Source organism: Trachypithecus francoisi, unplaced genomic scaffold (genome assembly GCF_009764315.1).
Source record: "Trachypithecus francoisi isolate TF-2019V2 unplaced genomic scaffold, Tfra_2.0 Lachesis_group17, whole genome shotgun sequence".
Lineage (NCBI taxonomy): Eukaryota > Metazoa > Chordata > Mammalia > Primates > Cercopithecidae > Trachypithecus > Trachypithecus francoisi.
Window position 1 is genome coordinate 61,568,296 of NW_022681462.1, and position 13,546 is coordinate 61,581,841.

At 47.0% G+C, this 13,546-nt stretch overlaps 1 protein-coding gene across 2 annotated transcripts in view; it reads right to left on the minus strand.

Annotated features, from left to right (window-relative positions):
* The window catches only part of PRKCE (protein kinase C epsilon), a 548,372-nt gene that overhangs the window by 3,569 nt on the left and 531,257 nt on the right, over positions 1–13,546 (minus strand). The gene's annotated exons all lie outside the window — the stretch shown is intronic.

Here is a 13,546-nt window from a genome sequence, read left to right on the forward strand (position 1 = left end):
TGTGTGTGTGTTTGTGTGTGTATGATGCAAAGGTCCCATCTCACACCCTCTTCCAGCAACTGCTATAACCTTCTGGCTCCATTACAACCTCCCTCCTGAATCCCCTCCCAGAGGTCCTTCTTCCCCATACCCCAGCCACGTCTGCCCCAGGTGACATCCTCTCTACAAGCCTGCCTCGATTTCCACTTATTCTCACCATGAATCCAACTGTGTGCTCCCATATTTTTTCAATTACTACACTCAGCACATTGACTTGCCATGATGTTTTTATGCTTTTGTCTAGACCAAGAGCTTCTTAAAGGCAGAGACCTTGTCTTGTTCAACCTTGGGTTCCCAGCAGTTCCCTAGCAGTAAGTGTCTATTGAATGAAGTAAGTAAACTCACCACTGACTCCGCAGCTCTGAAGGACTCATACCTCTGGGTTCAAGTTCCCAAAGTACAACTGTGTGCCTTATGGTTCTGGGGGGTGGGGTGGAAGGGAGCAATCAATCAATCCACAAATGAATCCTGGTTTTTGGAGAAAATCAGGAAGTATAAATAATGCTGTCTGCCTTTAGGGACTTAGAGTTGAGTTTGAGGGGCCAGTAGTCCTGTTTAGAACATATCACTTTAGTTAGAAAAATTTCCATGGAGAAGGCAGGGTTTGGACTAAAAGTTGAGGAATGGGTGACAATTGTACTGGTAGAAATGGGAGGGAGGTACTTTGGCAGGGAGAAGGATGGAACAAAGGCAGGGAATAGGAAGACAAAAGATGCATACACAGGCCAATGGGTTCACCAAGCTGCAGGGGCAGAGTGCAGCGTGGGGATGGTGGGAGTTAGGGCTGGAGTCCAATGGCAGAGGCCTTCAATAGCGGGTACCCTCTCCCCCACAGCACAGAGCACAATGCCCAGAAGATTAAAGGCAAGGACTCCAGCAATACTTTTTCAGGCACTGATTAACTGGTATTACCCAGGATTAGTGACCCGGATGATGGAATAAATCTTGTGGAAAGATTCACATTATTAGTTGTAGGAGAAATAATATTAATATACACTATGCTCTGTGGAAACCAGTAACCTAAAGAAGTTAATAAGTAGTCCATGAAAAAAGGGGTTTTGACACAAAGCCATGTTTTCTACCCTGCTCTTGGAGATTTGCTATGCACATTGGCAAGTTAGTCTCCGAGAAATTCTGGAGTGAGGAAATCTGGTTTGCTTTGTTTGGGCCAGGCTTCCTCAAACTTGACCTAAAACTTTCTTTTTTTTTCCTAAATAGTTTATGAACACCTCTCCTGAGAGCAGTTTCTACAGAATGCAGTTTGGAGAATGTTGGTTTATAGTTTACAAAGCATCTTTGCATTTATTTGCTCATTTGATCCTCAGAACAGGCCGGTAACATCCTGATCCTACAGATGAGGAAACTGTGGCTCAGAGAGGTTTGGTGACTTTCTCAGGGTCACCGGACTGGTTAAGAACAGAGCCAGAACTCATGTCTGGGCTTCAGTGTGACGCCTTCCACAGTGGGTAAGGTCTGGAAATCTGGACATGGGAGAAATTGGAAGATATAACAAGAGTCAAGTTCAACCAGGAGACATTTAGGTAACATCACTAGGCAAAATAAAGCCAGAAAGGCCTGCCAGTAGGCAAGCATGGTGGGAGACAGCTGTGAGTCCGGGAAGATAGGGGTAACATGGGCCGGGTGAGCTGCGCAGGGGACTGTTTTCAAATGGCCCCAGGTTGAAATCAGAATCACAAACAGCACGGAGGAGGGACAAACTGATTTCTACCATCTTTTAGCACCACCAGTCCTGCCTGGTGTCTTCTTTCTGGGCTTGAGCTGCATAGGTCAGCAGGTCTCAGAGACCTTGGAAGGCGGAAGGAGAGGACACACAGAAAAGCCAAGGGATTCCCAGAAACAGAACCTGCAGCTGAGGGGCATCCATGCTGCCCCTGAGAAGGGAAAGCTGGGTGGTTTGGTCACCTCTGCCAGGAGGGCTGGCCCCCAGCAGGAGGACCATCTGTTCTCCCTCTCCAGTGTGTACAGAACAAGAGGAAAAGGAGGGCCCTGCTTGAGAGGGAAACAACAAAGACCATCCCAACAGTGACGCACATCGACGCGGGAGGGTGGCGCCTGGGCAAAGGGTGTGGGACACCTCTTCTGAATATCTCTATGGAAGGGGGAGGGATTCACTGACGGGAGGATTGCAGGCTATGGGCCCTCTGTGCCTGGTGAAGTGAGTCCAGAGGGAGGAGTGGGCTGGGTAGGCTGTGGCAACAATTGGGGAAGCACTGGGTATCATCCCAGAAGGCAAGCCGGGGGCATCCACGCTGGGGGGAGCTGGAGCCGAAGGGGACAATGGAGTAGTAGGGGTGGCAGTAGAGAGAAAAAGAGTCAAGGCATATGGCAAGAGGAATACTCCATTTGTAACATCACCAAAGACGGGCCATGTCCAGGTCTATGGTAGACCAGTATAATCTAGGCAGAGGGCTGGCTGTATAATGCGTGGAGGCAGGAGATGCCTTCACCATCTCTCCTAACTTGGCACTCACCACACTGAGGAGGCCCCCTCTTTTCAACTCATGTATGATATGGTGACCAGGATTCTCCAGGTTTCAGAATCATCCCCAGCTCCCTCCCAGTGGGCTGCTAATGAGAGGAACCTGTGTATGAAGACCTTCAGAAAATCTGTAAGCTGTCTGCCACTGGCTCTCCCTATTTACCTGATTGAGTTTCACCTGTTGGTCATTAGTGTCTGTTACTCATGGAAGCTGGTTTCATTTCTTGAGGTCAACTGAGCTTAGTGGTAAAGCTAGATTCTACAGGATGTCTGAGTTTCACAACTTGCTGTTGTGAACTAGGGAACCAGGCTCAGTCAATACTGCTAATGGTGTCATTCCCAGAGGACTTTAGCTTCATGGTGGTCTACCTTGGAGAGCCATTTAGCTCAGCTCTGCGATTCCTGAGGTTCCAGAATCATCTGTGGCATTCGAGAGAATATGCCATTCTTCATGATCGTTACAGACTTGACTCACCCATCTCCTTACACTACTTGGCCCCTACCCTACTTTCCTTGGAGAGATTTTAGGTACATGTTGAGTTACCCATTTCTAATTCAAATAACCATCCCCATTATGTGCAATCTCTAAGTGTTAACATTAGAGGCTTGGGAGTTTTCCAAAGCAAACGTCCCTGGGAAAACCCATCCCCTATTAATGGTATGTAGGCAGCACAGCATCCTCAAATTTGGAAAGACCTGCAGATTATATTCTTTACTCACTGATTTCATTCTTTGAAAAGCTGCTACCTCCCTCACAGAGCAGGCACAGGACTTGACTTAAAGGTTCTGAGGGGCAGGCTCTCAGAGACACTTGTTTATCGTGATCCTCAGTTATCCCTCCCGCCCCTAATGCCTAAATTGTCAGGCTCCTGCCTCCCACTGCAGAGCCTGAGAGATGACAGTGGGACACGGGGAACAACATTCTAACTCTCCGGTCCCTTCCTAATCCCTGAAGCCTTTCCTACAACCTTCGGCCCACACTTAGGGAAGGCTGCATAGAGTAGGAGGAAGATCACTGGCTGAGCTCATTCTGGTGCCATCCCTTCCTGGTTATTGAAGCTGTGAAGTTAACCTCTTTAAGCCGTGATTTTTTCATCTATCACATGGGGGTGGTAACAGACACACTATAGGCTGCCTTGAGGACTGAGTGAGATGCGATGTTAGGTTCCTTCTGCAGAACCTGGCATATAGAGGGCACTCAATAAATGATAGCTCCCATCATGCCTTCAAATCTTAGCATTCGTGTGCCATGGGCATGCATCATGCACAGCTTGGTTGTTACCCAACACAGTGCATGGAATCTGCCCATCAATGAGTTTCCTGAAGGTAGGGGCTGAGTCTTACCTTTCTTTCTGTGCCTCCAAATCCAGAACTAGGGCTGAGCCCGGGCCTGCCTGAACATCCTAGTGCTTCCTCCAGCAATTGAGATGCTTCCATTGCACATCACTGCTTTTGGGGTAAAGTCCTGAGATCTTTCAATCACCTGCTTCTGAGGCCCTTCAGGAGCTTGTCCTTGCCTCCTCCCCCAGCTCCATCTCCCTGGCACTGTCCAACTGTGGGGCTTCCACCTGCTTTCTCCTGCCTCCAGCCTTGCACAGCTATCCCTCTACCTGGAATGCCCTCCCCCATCCCTGCCTTCTGCCCCACATCCATGCAATTTCCCCACCTCCATGTACGTGCCCTTCCTTCAGGAACTCTCCTTGTCCCTCCAAGGCTGCTTGAACAAAGCTTCTTGTGGGTGCCCTCACCATCTCTTCTAACTTAGCACTCACCACACTGAGGAGGCCTCTTCTTTTCAATTAATCTATGAGCTCCTTGCAGGCAGAGACTGGGCTGAACTCACCATTCTATCCTCAGCCTAGCACAATGCCTGGCACATACTGCGTACTCAATAGATATCGGCTAGAAAAAATTAATAAATGCACCTCTCTTGCTGCTACTTTATCTAGAGCCAGTAACGCGATCTGGGTTCCGGACCAGGCACTACTGTCCCGTCAGGGGGTGTTTTGATTTTGGGAAGTGGAGGCAGGGGGTGAAGGGGGAGATGGCTGTAGTCTGATTCATGAAGGGCCTGGAGCCAGACCATCACTAGCACCATGGGGCCTGCAAAACAGGTAGGCTTAGGCCCAATTAATGAAATGTCTTCTCCCAGGACTTGGGGCACTAGTGTTCTCTAATTGCTGACACAAGATAGAAACAGAAACAGGTTCGACCATGGTTTGGGAAAATTCCATCAAGACAGATATGTTTAGGGACTTGGTGGGTATGTCCCTGACCCCTGTGGTTGATGTTAGAGGAAAACAACATTCCGATTCCCTCTGGCATCGTTTCAGAAATAAGGTCTTGGATTTGAGAAATCTGGGACTGACTCTGGGGGAAGGGCACATTTTTGGTGTCTGTAGTCAGGGAGGGAGGTAGAACTGAACGAAACAAGAGTTTCAGGTCACTCCATATCCCTCTCAGAGACTGGGCCCGCCTTAGAGCTCAGGCAACTCCGAGGCCTAAAGGCTTAGCGGCTGTGGTGGTGGTGGGAGCCCAGGACAGAGGTGGGCAGGCAGCGTCAATGCTTACTTCCTGTCTGGCCAGCACAATCTCTCACAGCCCTCACTGTGCTGAAGTCATAAACTCAAGCTTTCGGAGGAGCCAGCAGTGTCTGCTTCTGTCTTCATCTGATTCCCAGGAGATCAACAGATGACTTTGTTTTAAAGCACTGAGAAAACTCCCTGATCTTACAGGCTGGGGCATAGGGCTGGCTTTCATGTGGCCACCTTGTTGGTCCCTGCCTTCCCCTTAACTCTGCTTGGCGTGACAGCAACAGCACAAGTAGCATAGTGACCCCAAGCCAGAGGTCCTCTGCTTCATGGGGTGTGACCTGAACTGAGACATGCTGTCTCTACATCGTCTCCCAAATGCCAGCATCCTTCTAGGTCCCATGTGAGCCTCCTTCTTATGACTTCCCTAACTCCAGTCTCATTCCACCCTGCCCTCCTCCCAGCTCCTATGGCACTGTCTGGATCATGCATTTAGCCCCTTCTGCTAGTTCATGTGTATCGTATTCCCCATCATACCCCTCAAGGTACCTACTGCAAGGCAGGGCACACAGCAGACACTGAATGATCATTGGCTGAAAATAATTTTAGTCACTATAACAGCCAAATCCCAAGTTCGCCCTAGCTTTGAAATGTCCATATTCTTATCTAAGTTCCACTTTTCTCCTTTAAATATTCTAAAAGAAAAAGAATTTAAATAATTAGAACACTTCCTCAACATCTCAACATTAACTAGATCCTCACATAGATGCATATATTCTTTATAGCCATACATTCGAATTAAAATAATATATGTGTATATGTTTATACACTCATACTGATGTGTGAAGTTAAATGAAATAAGGAAGGTATCACTGCGTAGTGCCCTGCCTGGCAAAAATGAGAATCTCTTAACTCTCAAGTTAAACATTTCTCTAAACATAATCATCTGTCATCCCTTCCTCCTCTTTATAATTTTGTTAGCCAAGAAATATTCATACTTTTGGATTTTCTTTATAGTAAACACGTCAAAACATATAAAGGGGTCATCTGGCGCTGGACTGCCCATGGAACTTTCTATCGGGAGTCCATGGCAGGTCTCTATTTTTTTTGAGATGGAGTTTCGCTCTTGTTGCCCAGGCTGGAGTGCAATAGCACAATCTTGGCTCACTGCAACCTCCGCCTCCCAGGTTCAAGCGATTCTCCTGCCTCCACCTCCCGAGTAGCTGGGATTACAGGCATGTGCCACCATACCTGGCTAACTTTTGTATTTTTAGTAGAGATGGGGTTTCTCCATGTTGGTCAGGCTGGTCTCGAACTCCTGACCTCAGGTGACCTGCCTGCCTCGGCCTCCCAAAGTGCTGGGATTACAGGTGTGAGCCACCGTGCCCAGCCATTTTTTTTTTTTTTTTTTAAATCCATCTCCTTCTTAGAAGGTGGTGGCCAGAGGTGAGTGCTACGTTCCTGCCTCTGCAGTCTGAACAGTGCCAAGTGCAGTGGTGTTGCTTTCTAGTTGGTGTGAACCCTTAAATTACATTAACATTATCTAAGACAGTATCAATGTTTTATCATTTCTTAAATAGCTATGAGAAAACGTTGACACTATCTTAGTTGTATCAATTCAATTTTACCCCATTATGAGCTGAATTGTGTCTCCCCAAAAAAGATATGTGAAGTCTTAACCCCCAGCACCACAGAACGTGGTCTTATTTGGAAATAAGTTCTTTGCAGATGTAATCAAATGAAGATGAGGTCATTAGAGTGGGCCCTGATCCAATATGACTGGTGTCCTTATAAGAGGGGAAACTGGACACAGAGAGAGACATGCACAGAGGGAAGAGGCACAGGGACACATGTGTGAAGACTGAAGCTGTGCCACACAAGCCAATGAGCATCTGCGGCTACCAGAAGCTGAAAGAGGCAAGGAAAGATTCTTCTGTAGGTTTCACAGGGAGCAAGACCCTGACAACCCCTTGATTTCAGACTTCTAGCCTCAAACTGTGAGGATCATAAATTTCTGTTGTTCTAAGCCACCTAGGTTTTGGTACTTTGTTACAGTAGCCCTGGGCAACTAATACAAACTCCAATCTTATTTTTCTGAAATTGATTTAAAAAAATTTTTTTAAGTATACAAAGTAGAGAGACGAAATCTCGCTGTGTTGCCCTGGCTGGGCTTAAATTCCTGGCCTCAAGCGATCCTCCCACCACCGCCTTCCAAACTGCTAGGATTACAGGTGTGAGCCACCATACCCAGCCTGAAATTGGTTTTTAAAGTCCAGACGTAATCCTTTACACTTAATCTTGATTTCTTCTTATTTTGGGACATATTTCTAGCCTGTCAAGATCACCATGATTCTGCAATTTACCTCTCTGAATCTCAGTGTATTTAGCTAGGAAGTAGAGATAACAGACATACCTAACTTTCTGAGGGTTATAGGTAAAGTCCAGATAAACCTTAAAATACAATGCAAATGCCATTTTAAGTCTATCATTCATCTTATCTGCTATATCCTCCAGCTTTATGTCATCCTAAAATTTGATTGGCATGCTTCCAATCTATTGGGACACTTATGCAAATATTATTTAGCACAGGATCAGGACCAGAGCCATTTGACCTGGCCCCTGAAATAGCCCTCTTACAAAGGTGACATCAAGTCCCACCAGCACTCTTTGGAGTGTGGTTGTGAAATTGATTGAGAAGCAACCAGCCATGGTCACTGTTTTCATTTTGCTCAGTTGCTTTGCTGGAATAAAGATACAAATGGCTGAGCATTTCTCTGCTGGAAATGAAGTTAATTGCTTCAAGTGGTTATTACTGCTCCCTAAATGTCCACAAACTATCTTCTCATTAAGAATTTCGAGAAACTTGCTTTAATAATATCAATTTCAAAGTGTCCTAAGTCCACATTTTCCCAGTTTCTGAATACTGGGAGACTGTTTGCTTTTCTCCTATCACTTGGTATCACTACTCTATCCCATCATTTCCAATTTACCAACCAGTAGGCAGAGCAGATTCTTCTGTAACCTGGAATGTAATTCACCTGGACCTACACTGGAGTCACACGGGGGAGCTTCAACCCACTGAGATGCTCGTCCCACTTTAGGGATTCTGTTTGATTGCTTTGGGATCTGGTCTGGGCATGGAATAATAGGGCTCCCCAGGGGAGCTTTATTAAATGTAATTTGCCTGTCTTGGGTTTCAGTTTTCCCTTTGTGGTTTGCACCCTTACCTTTGTACTTTGGAGCTATTTCTCTTTGGGGAAAAGTTGGAGGTAAAATAACAGGTCTGCCTTTTGCCATTTTTTAACACAGTGGTTCTCAATCTTGGCTGCGCATGAAAACCAAACACAGCTATTTAGACACCCGGGCATGGTCCTAGACCTGACGAATTGGAATCTCCAGACAGTGAGTTTTTAAAGCTCCACAAGTGATTCTGACGGGCAGCCTGGTGGAGTCCCTCCATAAAAAGGCTGTGGGTCTCTTTCTTTCTTCTTTTAACAATTTCAAAAGGCCTTTTTTGTTGTTGTCGTCCAAAGGCCTGCTTAGGAGCCTAAGACCATTCTAGATTTGGCCTCCTCCAACACATAGTGAGTTCATGCTATATACTGGCATTCCTTCTCAGCTTCATGACTTCTTGGTCTATTTTATATTGGTCTTTATAAAATCGGGACATCTGAGAACTCTCGTGGAATCAGACCGGTTTCTTTAAATGCCGATCTGTGAGAGGAGGTAGCTTAGTGGCTTAGCCTTCATGCTCTGCAACCCAACTATCTGAATTCTATGCCTGCCTCTCCAGGTACTAACTTTGTGGCCTTGGGTCAATTATGTAATCTCTGTGCCGCCATTTTCTCATCCATAAAATGGGGACATTAGTAGTCCTCCCCACACATTTGTTATAAGGATTAAATGAAAGAATACAATCAAGGGCAAGAACAGTAGATGGCATCGCGTAAATTATTGGCATTGTTCCTTCCTCAATATATCTACAGATCACAACTGTATGGTTAGAACAAACAGAATTGTCTTTGGGATGATCCTGGAGAGAACTTTCTATTTGGTCTTAGTTCACGGAATAATCATTGTTTCACCTGGGCCACCTGTGTGCATTTTTCTCCCATGCACATGAAATCTAGAACCAATTAGTTTTCACTGGAGGCAAAGAGCCAACTATGTGACCCACCCAAAAGAACATTCCTGATTCCTTTTTGCCTTCCTGTGCTGTTTTCTCTTTCTTCCTTTCCATTGACACTACACTCATAGTAATCTTTATATATACTGGTGGGCCATCTTTAAACTTTCTGGAATAAGATGAGAAAAACAAGGAAGGAATTTAGAAAAACAAGGAAGGAAGCAAATTTTAGCATTGCTGGCTAAAATTGCAGGCTGTAACACCATCTCTTGGCTGGGCGTGGTGGTTCATGCCTATAATCCCAGCACTTCTGGTGGACCAGGTAGGTAGATAGCTTGAGCCCAGGAATTTGAGACCAGCCTGGGCCACATAGTGAGAACCTTCTTTACAAAAAAATACAAAAATCAGCCAGACATGGTGGCATGTGCCTGTAATCCCAGTTATTCAGGAGGCAGAGGTGTGAGGTTGGCTTGAGTCCAGGAGGTAGAGGTTGCAAGCCAGCCAAGATCGTATCACTGCACTCCAGCCTGGGTTTGACAGTGCCAGATCTTATCTCAAAAACATTAAAAAGCATCATATCTCCTTTTCTTTCTAATGAGTGGGACACGTGTGTGTCTTTGGATGTCTGTGTGTGTTGTGTTGTGTGTGCACAAAGTCCAGTGGCATGGGGGAGCCTGGGCGCCCCGGGAACTGAGGAGCCCAGCAAGCTGAGGGCTGCATGCCTCACCAGCTGTTGCCGCCTGTCGGGGACACAGACCCAGGGATCCCAGGTCTTTGGAGTTGCCACTAAATGCCCCAGTCGACATTTTCACTTACATCCCTTTTTAAATGTGGCCTACTAATTCGATTTTTAAAAGTTATCTCCTGGCTGAATGGGTCTCACAATCCTCCAGTTTGTGACCTTTACATCGTTGAAAAGATCACTGCTTCCACCTTTTAAGGGAGAAGAAACTGAAGACCCACTTGCTTTTTAAGCACAAGGGCACAAATGGCAGTTAAAATGGGAAGCCACTTGGCCCACCATTCCCCAGCCCAACGGAAAGGGTCTTGGCAGCTCGGTGGCCCCTATAGCCGTAGGGACAAGTTGCCCAAGCCTCAGGCTGGGCCTCACAGGCCCCTTCCCCAAAATCTGGTTGGCTTCCTCGCTAAACCACTTCTGAGGGAAAGTTGCTTCACTCCTTTGGAGGCAGTCAGACACACACATCTATTTGCTAAATGGACCAAATTCTCTCAGACTGCCAGGCATTCTGAACAATCAACCACAACTGAATTCTATCAGGTCCGCTATTTAATGGAATTCAACTATTTCCCCTCTCCAGTCTCCGGGAAGGCTGTCTCATGTAAAAATGGCTGAGAACACTCCCCCGGATGTAGACTGTGTATCTAAGCCTCTTTCCAGAGGTGTCTTCTATGTGCAGGTGAAGCCAATAGTCTCAAAGCATTAGCTCCAAACACATTATGTCTCCATTCTTGTTAGTGAAGGAAGCATTTCTGGGCAGTTCTGAGGGGTGGTGCTTATTCCTGCTCCTCAAACCCTCCCAGGCCCATCCAGGCCCGCCCAGGCCCACACCTATGCACTCCTTTGGCTGTGACACGTTGATTCTGAAATTTGGTAACAAAAATATAAAGCATACATTCCAGCCTGGTTATGGATGGGGCCACCTGGTTATGGATGAGTCCCCATCGTCCATCCAGTGCACACTGGCCCCAGATGACATCCAGTCTGGGATTTAGAAATGGCCTGGGTATGTTGCTAAGTGCCCCAGGAGTCTTGGCTCCCCCAAGAGGCTGGCAGTGCCTGGGGGCAAAGAGGGCCTGGGGCTTCTGACACTAGCAGGGCCCAGCTCAGCCTGGCTTTGCAGGCTCCCAGCTAATGGAAGGAACCCTGCAGAGTCTCTAGAGGACGGCGGAGAGCCACAGCCGTTCTCTCCACCTTTGAGCCCACCAGCCCTCCAAGAGCCAAACTGAGAGGATGCTGCACGTGAGCTCTGAAACCATTCCTGAGGCCACTCAAGGGATGTGTCTGGTGCTGCTGTATGGGAAAGGAAATGCCTCTTCCTGGGGGAATGATCCCCAAACCAGGCTAGTCCCCCCCTATATACACCTTGACCCTTGTGCCAGGGTTCTCTTTCTTGGTACTCCTCATAACTGGGGCTAAATGATGACTCAGTCTGAAGTGTTCTTTCCACTGGACTGGAGCTCCACAAGGGCATCTGCCTTGTATTTCTAGCGCCAGCTCAGTGCCTGGGACAGCCTTAGCTTCTTTAGGAGGAAAACATAACAAAGCTTGCAGATGGAGACTTTGCCAGTGCTTTGATGCCTTCCATGCCCGGCTCTTGTAACCTCACACCCACTCCACAGGGAGGAGAGTGCTGTGATCACATCTCCATTGTAAAGATGGGGAAATGGGCTCCGAGGCATTAGACGTCTTGTCTAAGGTGCAGGCTGGGCAAGAGGCGGGGTTAGGACTTGGAATCAGCTTGTTCTGACCCCAAGGCTGTGCCCCTGGCATGTGCTATCTTGCCTTCTGTGATGAACTGCCGGGAGGCATCGATGCAGCCATCTGCACAAAGACACGCAGCACTGTGCCCAGCACAAGCTGCCAGTTCAATGGTTTCTGTCAATAGCAGTGTTGCTGTGTTAAGATCAAACAAACAACTGCATTCTGCCATGTACCCCTCACAGTGCAAGAGGCCACCATCCCCACCAAGTCTTTTGGGGTTGTTTCATAGACATTAGGGGCACCCCAGGAGATGCCTGGGACAGAACATGATGTAGAAAATGCTGTGTGGCTATCCAGGAATAAAGAGCCTTAGGAGGAGACAGTACCCTGCCTGCCCTGGCTTGCCTGGGGCCTGAGCTTGCTGAGCCAGGCCCTGCAGTGAGCTGGCCCCCCGCAGCAGGATGTGCAGTGGCAGGACCCGAGCCTGGCGATGCAGCAGGAGCCTGTGTCTCCAGCTGGAAGTGGGTAAGAAAACAGTGGCAACTTGGACTCATTCTGCTTCTAACTGGGGGCCTTTTTTCATTTATTGTCTACTTTTCAAAGCCGTGTTATTGCTGACAGCTGTTGGGTTTACCATTCCAGGGATATTTTTGGTATCCAAAGAAGAAACTTTCCAATCTGGCCCTGGCAAAGACCCAGTTCCTCCACTTACCAATCTCTCCCCAACTTATTTAGGAAAATGTTCTAGATAGAGATCAGTTCTCTTGGCCCAGGACTTATTATTGCACTGCCTGTGAAATGGGAACTGTAAACATTCTAATATGTGCCTCTCAAGTCAAGATGAGGTCACCCACCTTCTCTCACCATTCAACAATAATTTCAGGTTTCCTAAAGCAGGATCTTATGACCCCAAATCCCTGGGCATACACTGGAACTGATCTTGAGCCATAAAAGGTGAGAAGAGAATTTTGAGATGGAGCTGAAAAAAAGACTGTAGATCTGGGGAATTCATTTGTTCATTCCACAAATACAGATTGAATACCTACTATGTGCCAGGAATTGTTCTCATTGCTGCGGATGCATCTGTGAACAAAACAGATAGAACTGTCTCCCTTGATTGCTAATTGCTAATTACCGTGCATTGCTAATTGTTGGCGCTGTGTGATGAACACATGGGGATGCCTTCAATGATTCGCTCTACTTTTACATATGTTTGGAAATTTCCATACTAAAGTTAAAATTATAAGTCCCAAATCTCAAAAACATGATGCCGAGTGAAAGAAGGCAGACACAAAAAAAGTACATGCTATGTGGCTCCATTTATAAGAAACTCTAGAAAAGACGAATCTAATCTCCAGTGACAGAAAGCAGACCAGGGTTGCCTGGGGCTATGGGCAGGAAACTTCTTGGGAGGATGGAGGTGTTCTATATACTTATTGTGCTGGTGGTCACACGGATATATACATTTTTCAAATGCATCAGAATGTGGATTTGAAATGGGTGCATTTATTCTACGTAAATTTTATTGCAATACGGTTGATTAAAAAACCCTGCAACTCCCTGCTCTCACGTGGCTGGGGCTGGAAGAAATCTTAGGGATTGCTTAAGTCCCTCATTTTACAGGAAATGAGCAGAGAGAGTCAGTGAATTTCTCGGGGTCTCACAGATAGTAACAGTGGAGACCAGCACCCCGTTCTGTCCAGCACTTCCCCTTAGCTCACTGCCTGTGATACAAGGTGGGTGCTGCATTCTGAAGTGCCACATTTTGGGGTGACTGTCTTCTCAATTATTTGGTTGAACATCCACACCCCAGGTCCCTATAGTCCGAGTCTGCCATGCCTCCCAGGAAGATTGCAAATCCTGTTACTGCCAACACTAGCTGAGATGTCAGCTGCTGCGCTGGGGGG